This window comes from Ranitomeya variabilis, chromosome 1 (genome assembly GCF_051348905.1).
Source record: "Ranitomeya variabilis isolate aRanVar5 chromosome 1, aRanVar5.hap1, whole genome shotgun sequence".
Taxonomy (NCBI): Eukaryota; Metazoa; Chordata; class Amphibia; order Anura; family Dendrobatidae; genus Ranitomeya; species Ranitomeya variabilis.
The window spans coordinates 806,810,069-806,818,693 of NC_135232.1; the positions used below are offsets into that span (position 1 = coordinate 806,810,069).

The 8,625-nt window shown below is 42.7% G+C and overlaps 1 long non-coding RNA gene across 1 annotated transcript; it reads right to left on the bottom strand.

The window, feature by feature from the left end:
- Window positions 1-1,945: 1,945 nt before the first annotated feature.
- Window positions 1,946-4,675, bottom strand: LOC143769468 (uncharacterized). The gene is made up of 3 exons (XR_013214414.1): window positions 4,062-4,675; window positions 2,999-3,990; window positions 1,946-2,917 (listed from the first exon to the last, which is right to left on the bottom strand). It is a non-coding gene; the product is annotated as an uncharacterized LOC143769468 (long non-coding RNA).
- Window positions 4,676-8,625: the final 3,950 nt, after the last annotated feature.

An 8,625-nucleotide genomic window follows, 5' to 3' on the forward strand; every position in this document is an offset into this window, starting at 1 on the left:
GTGGCCCTCCCCCATAATCCTTGTGGGTGAAAATAACGGGTACCTCTGCCAGCAGCGTTGTCAGAAGGTAATCTTTTTAGCAAGTTTTCCACAACGGCCCTCTGGCATACATGCACTGAAAATGGCACGTCTGCCTCCGACATGAGAGAAGCAAATTTCTCCTTGTACCGTGGGTCAAGAAAGGTGCACAGCGAGTATTTCATGTTGGACAAAATGTGTTTCACGCAAGGGACTTGGGAAAGGCATCTGGACATGAACTCGGCCATGTGTGGCAGACTTCAAAGAGTCAAAGTTCAGTGTCCTTACCAGGAAGAACAGTAAACATCCTCTCCTACTTACGACTCCTAGCCTCCTCCTCCTTCTCCTCTTCAGGCCATCCATGCTGGACAGGCATGAGCCTGAGATTGGGAGTCCCCTCTGAAACGCAGACCAAAAACTCTTGTCCCGCATCATGATCCTCCTCCTGTTCCTCGTCATCACCCAATGTGGCTTTTAGAATATTGTGTGAGGCTGGGCTGTGTGGTATCAGCCACTGTAAAATCTTGCTCCATAGCCACCTGCTTGATATTCAAAACTTCCATTTTGAGATTCTGTAGCGAACGTTTTAATAGAAAGAGCAGTGTGAGTGTTACACTGACAATAGCATCATAAGCGCTCACCATCTTGGTGCAGTATTCAAAGTTTTGAGGAACCTCACAAATGTAATCGATCCACACCCACTCGGCAGTTGTTATGTGTGGGGGCTGAATGTTAGGCTTCTTTCACACTTCAGTTGTTTGGCGTCAGTGAGCTCCGACATCGTGACGGATCGACGGATCCGTCAAAATTGTTGAGAAAACGGTTCTAACGGATCCGTTTTTGTGACGGATCCGTTACATGGATGCGTCAAAAAAACGGATCCGTTAGAACAGTTGCTACAGTTTTTCCATCTGTTGTAACCGTTTTTTGACGGATCCATTTTTTAAAAAGGGAGGATCTCAATGTGATTGGCTACTGGAAACTACTGGAAAACTATATATACTGTGTATTTGCACCACAGCTTTGAAAGGTTGTAGAGCAAGTGGCAAAGATGGAAGGGGTGCTGGCGAATATTGTGAAGATATGTGCGGATTTCACTTTTGAGGCTAATCAGTTGGCTGTCATCATTCGAGACAAGGAGGAAGAAAGACTGTGCATCCTGCGGCAGCGGCGGAAGAGAAGGCTGTGGATCCATCCTATCACAGCCCAACGCATGACCCGTGGTGTTTATTCCACACTTTACATTGAATTGAGGGAAAATCCTCAAAAATTCTTCAGCTATGTGAGAATGAAAGCGGAAAATTTCGAAATTTTGTTGGGCCGTGTGGAGGAATCTATACGGAGACGAGACACCCAGATGCGCTTCTCCATATCACCAGCAGAGCATCTCATGGTGACTATTCGGTAAGTTATTATTTTTTTTAATGAATCTCATTCATCAGACTTGTAACTATAATGTTGTTTTTTGAAGTTTTTTTTAAATTATTGTCTTTTCCTTTTGTTAACAGATTTCTTGCAACTGGAGAGTCGTTTTCATCCCTACATTTCCAGTTCAGGCTTGGGATATCCACAATCTCAGGGATCATCAGAGAGACCTGCCGGGCATTGTGGGAGTGCTTACAAGTGGAATACATTCCAGAGCCATCACAGGAGAGGTGGCTGGAGATTGCCCACAATTTTGAACAAATATGCCAGTTCCCAAATTGTGTCGGAGCAGTCGATGGGAAGCATATAAGGATTGTAAAACCTTCTGGCTCTGGATCAGAATTTTACAACTACAAAAAGTACTTCTCAATTGTATTGATGGCCATAGACGACGCACACTGCAAGTTTTAGCTGTGGATATCGGTGCGTATGGACGCGCAAATGACTCCCAGATTTTTAAAACTTCACCAATGAGGCGTCGTTTGTATGGAGATACCGCCTAGACCTCTCCCTGGAACCACCGGTCCACCATTACCATTTGTGTGCGTTGGAGATGATGCCTTCCAGCTTTCACCACACTTGCTTAAACCCTATGGAAGTAGTGGACTGACCCAGAGGAAGAAAATTTTTAATTATCGCTTAACCAGAGCACAAAGAGTTGTGGAATGTGCTTTTGGCATCTTAACTGCTAAATGGATAATCCTACTAACTGCAATTAAACTGCAGACTGAAACTGTTGATGATGTGGTGAAGGCTTGCGTGGTACTTCACAATTTTGTTTTATCCAAAGAACATGTTTCCCTGGAGGATAATGTGTCAGAAACCACCTTGCGGGATTACCAAAACACAAGTTTTCGCAGTCCAGTAGCAGTCTCCAGAATGCGGGACAATTTTGCAGACTACTTCATGTCTCCTCAAGGATCAGTTGACTGGCAGTACGAAATGGTGCAAAAAATTTTTTTTTCACACTTGTAAATATACCATGTTTTATGTTTTGTTACAAAACCTTTGGACTTTAACCTCACAGTATTGTATGTTTTGAACCGGTACCCCTTTACACATTTTCTACTGTTACTTTTACCATAACCTTGGTGGTTTTAATACAGTTTAAAAAAAAAAAGGAAAGATAATAAAATTGTTTTTAAACCAAAAAAAGTTTTATTTATTTACAAGTTCTCATAATTTGGGGTGGAGATAGTAGCGGAGGGGCTGACAGGGCGGACCATGTCGATAGTGGGGGACAGGACATCATGGGGAGGAACAGAAGTGGAATGGGTGGTGAAAACATGAGATTGGGAAGGGAGTTGAGGTACAGATGTGGTCTGTGGGAGGTATGGTGAAGGTGTTGGTGGGATTGGGAACGGTGAAGTTAAAGGGGAAGAATGGAAAGGGGAAGGTAGGTACTGGGAAATACTGTTAAACTCCCTCTTGAAGCGATCCCTGAGTGACTGCCACCGCACGATAACCCTGTTACCTGGAAAGATAAAGCAAAAATTGGTTACTATACAACACATTAAATCATGCTAACACAAGTTAATGAAGTGTGAATACTTACGCCCTAGATCCTGGGCCCCAGCGTCGAGTTCCTCCCAGCTATCCAGAACAGCACTGCACACTTCCTCCCATAGCCGTCGGGTGACGAACTGGTCAGCATGGCGGCGGTCCGCCATGTTCCACAGCGGCTCCCGACTTTGGATCGCTTGAATGAGGGTGTCCACATCAATGCCCTCCTCTTCCTCAGCCTGTTCCGGAGCACGCTGTGAAGCCTTAACAAAAAATTAAGAATAAAAAGGGAAAGATTATACCACATGAATTTTACAGTTTACTAAACACCAAACCAAAAAGGAACTTACTCTTCGGTGACCGCCGCGATTAGCATTCCGACGACTATGGGAGGTGCTTTGAGGAACTCTACGTCGAGCCCCGGATTGTGAAGACTAATAAAAAAAATAAATAAATTATGTGCTTGGATGGAGGCATATGTACTGTGTGTGTGCTGTGCTGAATGTTTGTGTTGGGTGTAGTGTGTTTTATGTGAGGATCGTTCTCTGCAAAACTTACACTATGCGCTTCCGCTCCTCTCATTTCTCCACCCTGCCCGTCTCCTTCTGGAAGCCCCTCTGCTTCATCTTCCTGTGAAAACAGAATAAATACATATAGGGTTCAAAAACATGTTACCAGAGATGTACCCAAAAATATTTATGAAGAAAAAAAAAATCACCTCAGGTGGCTGACGATGTGAGGGGGGGCTCTCAGAAGAAGACATTAGGGTCCTGCGTCTGTCTTGGGTCCTTGCTGCGTCTGTCTTGGGTCCTTGCTGCGTTTCTCTTGGGTCCCGTTTTTCTTGGGTCCTTAAAGATTCTGCAAGTATAAAGAGAGTTCTAAGCTACTATACAAAAGGATAGATAAAGCTTTCGGGACATTATACTTACATCTGTTTTCCAAACTCTTGGGTCCTTGCTGCATCTGTCTTGGGTCCTTGCTGCGTCTGTCTTGGGTCCTTGCTGCGTTTCTCTTGGGTCCCGTTTTTCTTGGGTCCCTAAGAATCTGCAAGTATAAAGAGAGTTCTAAGCTACTATACAAAAGGATAGATAAAGCTTTCGGGACTTTATACTTACATCTGTTTTCCAAACTCTTGGGTCCTTGCTGCGTCTGTCTTGGGTCCTTGCTGCGTCTGTCTTGGGTCCTTGCTGCGTTTCTCTTGGGTCCCGTTTTTCTTGGGTCCCTAAGAATCTGCAAGTATAAAGAGAGTTCTAAGCTACTATACAAAAGGATAGATAAAGCTTTCGGGACTTTATACTTACATCTGTTTGCAAAACTTGGGGGGCCTGGCTGCGTCTGTCTTGGGTTCTTGCTGCGTTTCTCTTGGGTTCCTTGCTTGGTTCCAAGAATCTTCCAATTTAAACACAGTTTTAATTAGAATGATTATGTATTGGTATGCCAACATACATTTTGATTCCCCACAAAAAAAAAAAAAAATTGTGTTAACTGTTCCCTTCAAACTTGATATGCTTGATGCACAAACTGCAAAACCGTTCACCTCCTGTTTCACCCAAAAATTCCTTGAAAGCAACACCAAAACTACTTCAAACTTGATATGCGCCATGCGTATTTTGCTAAACCTACCCCACCCCTCCTCCAGACACAGTTTCAACCTTATAAAAAATTTCCCTCATTCAAAGTTAAAATACCAATACCCAAAAATGGTAATTATGGTTACCCTACAGCTACTATTTTCTAAAACCAGATAACATTTTCTAAACCAAAGGTTTGCATTCCGCATTTGCATATAGAACCTCAAACACCTTTATTGAATGTGGACCCAGTTTTAAATTTATCTTGAAATCATACTACGGACAGTTTTGTGGAATTTTTATAACAATTTTTTTTTTTTCCTTTTTTTTTTGTTGGAAAGTAGGAGCTACACTGCTCTTTATTTTAAATACCAGTACAGTATGTTAATGTATGAAAAATAACAAAAATGCAGGACACACATCACACGGCATTTATACACACATATGTCACAGCACAGCCATTCAAAATACCAGCACAGTATGAAAAATAAAAACATGCAAGGCGGGCGGTCGGGCACACACATCACACGGCATTTATACACACACCACACACATGTCACAGCACAGCCATTCAAAATACCAGCACAGTATGAAAAATAAAAACATGCAAGGCGGACACACACACACACACACTGGCAGAACTCATGCTGGATGGCAGTACTCACATGGCAGTCTCTGGCAGGGTCTTGCTGGCTGCTAGCAGGGTCTTGCTGGCTGCTAGCAGGGTCTGTCTTGCTGGCAGGGTCTGTCTTGCTGGCAGGGTCTGTCTCTCTTGCTGGCAGGGTCTATCTCTCTTGCTGGCAGGGTCTGTGTTCTCTCTTGATGGCACATTGAGGAATGAGGCCCACCTGTCCTGTTTATGTAGTTTTGGGGTTGTCTGGGCAAAGTATCTACTTTTTGGAGCATGCTCAATTGAAAAAAATGGATTGGGGCGACGGATCCGCCAAATGACGGTTCGCGACGGATCTGTCGCCCATAGACACCCATTGTATGAAATGGCGGTCGCGACGGATCCGTCGTGAACCGTCAATTAGGCACAGACAAAAAACGTTACAATGTCCGTCAATGTCTGAACAACGTCCGCCAAATTTCGACGGATCCATCACATGGCGGATGGAACGGACGACCATCCGCCACAATCCGTCGCTAATGCAAGTCTATGGGAAAATAGCGGATCCACCAAAAAAAATGGCGGATCTGCTATTTGAGGAAAATGGCGGTTTCAGACTGATGCCAAAAGACTGAAGTGTGAAAGAGGCCTTACTCTGATGGGCACTAAACCTTGCCAACATATGAACCACCTACCGCCTCAATACATTTATCTAACTATCCCTGTGTTGCCCATCCAAAATTTTCTTCATAATCATGGTCCTTGTATCTTGTTCTCACACACTTTATGCATTTAATATCCCTCTGTGTCTGTACTTTTACACATACTAGTTGTTAACCGGTTAATGTAGAATTACACACGTGGTGAAAATTGTTGGTACCCCTCGTTTAATGATAGAAAAAAACACAATGGTCACAGAAATAACTTGAATCTGACAAAAGTAATAATAAATAAAAAATCTATGAAAATGGACAAATGAAAGTCAGACATTGCTTTTCAACCATGCTTCCACATAATTTAAAAAAATAAATAAAACTCATGAGATAGGCCTGGACAGAAATGATTGTACCCCTAACTTAATATTTTGTTGCACAGCCTTGTGAGGCAATCACTGCAATCAAACGGTATTTTGGCCCACTCGTCAAGAGCAAACTGCTCCAGTTGTCTTATGTTTGAAGGTTGCCTTTTCCAGAAGGCATGTTTCAGCTCTTTCCAAAGATGTTCAATAGGATTTAGGTCAGGGCTCATAGAAGGCCACTTCAGAATAGTCCAATGTTTTCCTCTTAACCATTCTTGGGTATTTTTATAGCTGTGTGTTTTGGGTCATTATCCTGGTGCAAGACCCATGACCTGCAACTGAGACTAAGCTTTCTGACACTGGGCAGCACATTTCTCTGTAGAATCCTTGATAGTCTTGAGATTTCATTGTACCCTGCACAGATTCTAGACACCCTGTGCCAGGTGCAGAACAGTAGCCCCAGAACACACCAGAGCTTCCTCCATGTTTCACAGTAGAGACAGTGTTCTTCTTTTAATATGCTTAATTTTTCCGTCTGTGAACATAGAGCTGATGTGCCTTGCCAAAAAGTTCCATTTTTGTCTCATCTATCCATAGGACATTCTCCCAGAAGCTTTGTGGCTTGTCAACATGTAGTTTGGCAAATTCCAGTCTGGGTTTTTATGATTTTTTTTTCAACAATGGTGTCCTCCTTGGTCGTCTCCCATGAAATCCATTTTGGCTCATACAACAATGGATGGTGCGATCTGACACTCATGTTCTTTGAGCTTGAAGGTCACCTTATTTCTGTGACCATTGTGTTTTTTTTTTGTGGATTTTACTGTCATTAAATGAGGGGTACCAACAATTTTGAACACGTGTGTATATGGACACCCAATTTCTTACATTATGGCTGGTCAGAACAATGAAAGCAATTGTTACTATCTACCTTTCGTGTCTCCCCTTTTTTCTCATAGATTGTAAGCTTGCAAGCAGGGCCCTCATTCCTCTTGGTATCTGTTGTTTATGTGATTATTGTTATTCTGTAGTGTCTTTTATTGTCTGTACAAGTCCCCTCTAAAATGTAAAGTGCTGTGGAATATGCTGACACTATAGAAATAAAATTATAATTTATTATTATTATTATTATTATTATTATTAAAGGTCGAATTATAGCATGTGGGCAGGTCACAAATCAGTTGATGATGAGGCAAATTAAAGCACTGCTGCAGCAAAGCAAGTCCAACAAAAACCTGAGATGACTTTCGGAAGTGTGTGCTGTACCTTGGCAAGTAGGTCCGGCAAGTCAGGGTATGTTTTTAAAAAATACTGTACAACCAAGTTCAGCATGTGGGCCATGCATGGAATGTGCTTACCAGCTTGCCGAGCTTTAAAGCCGCCACCAAGTTACCCCCATTATGTTCACACAATCAGACCTGCTTGGAGGTTCAGTGGGGAGAGCCACTGATCGGTCTGTTCTTTTATCACCTTCAACAGCTTGGCTGCGTTGTGAGCTTTATCACCTAAACGGATGAGCTTCAGCAGAGTGTGCTTTTGCTTTGCCAAGGCAGTGCTGCAGACCTCCCAGCTGGGGAGTGATGAGGAGGCTAGTTTTCAGTGAGGAGGAGGAGGTGGAGGAGAAATAGGAACTGTAATACGAGGAGACTGAAACCCTGATGGAAGTTGGGACTGCTTTTCTTGGTGTGGGTAAGATGTGTGATGTCCTCTGACTCTGTCCCAGACTCCACTAGGTTCAGCCAGTGTGCCATAAGGGAAATCTAGCGTCCCTGTCCAAAAGAACTTGTCCACATGTCTGTGGTAAAGTAGATCTTCCCTGTGACTGCGTTGGCCAGAGCAAGGCTCATATTGTGTAACATGTGCCTATGTAACGTGTTGACGGCAGACAGGGAACAATAGTGTTGGATGGTAATCTAGTACCATGGGGCTGCCACCAAATGTAGGAGTGAGAGCCCTCTCAAATGTTAAAGGAAAAACTAAAGCCAAAACGCTCCGTGTGAACATATGCTAAAGGGGAGGTATAATATTTTTTATTTTTATTTAGCATTATATACATGTAATTATGAAGGGAAAAATGTTTCTTAGCATTTTTCCCTTAAAAAAATATTTGGTTTGGTAGGTCTTTTTAAAAAACTGGCACAATAGTCTGACATTATTCCCAGATACCATATGTGAGTCAGAAACGCATGCAGGCATCTTCTCCATGCTGTTGCCATTTAGTTTTATCTCTTTCCCATCAATTTCAGTTTTTTCATGCCCCCATACCGGTTTGTTGGGACCAGCAGAAAAAAATTTGGCTTTTCCATTGACTTGCATTGGATTCGTCATTCGGTACGAATACACGGATATTAGAAGTTATTTGTGCCGATTTTCCCGAATCTGAATATTTCACTATTCAATCATCACTACTCATAATCTATCTAGGTAGCTATATGGTGACTCATACTGTAAATAGGGAGTTATATGGGGCTTATACTGTATAT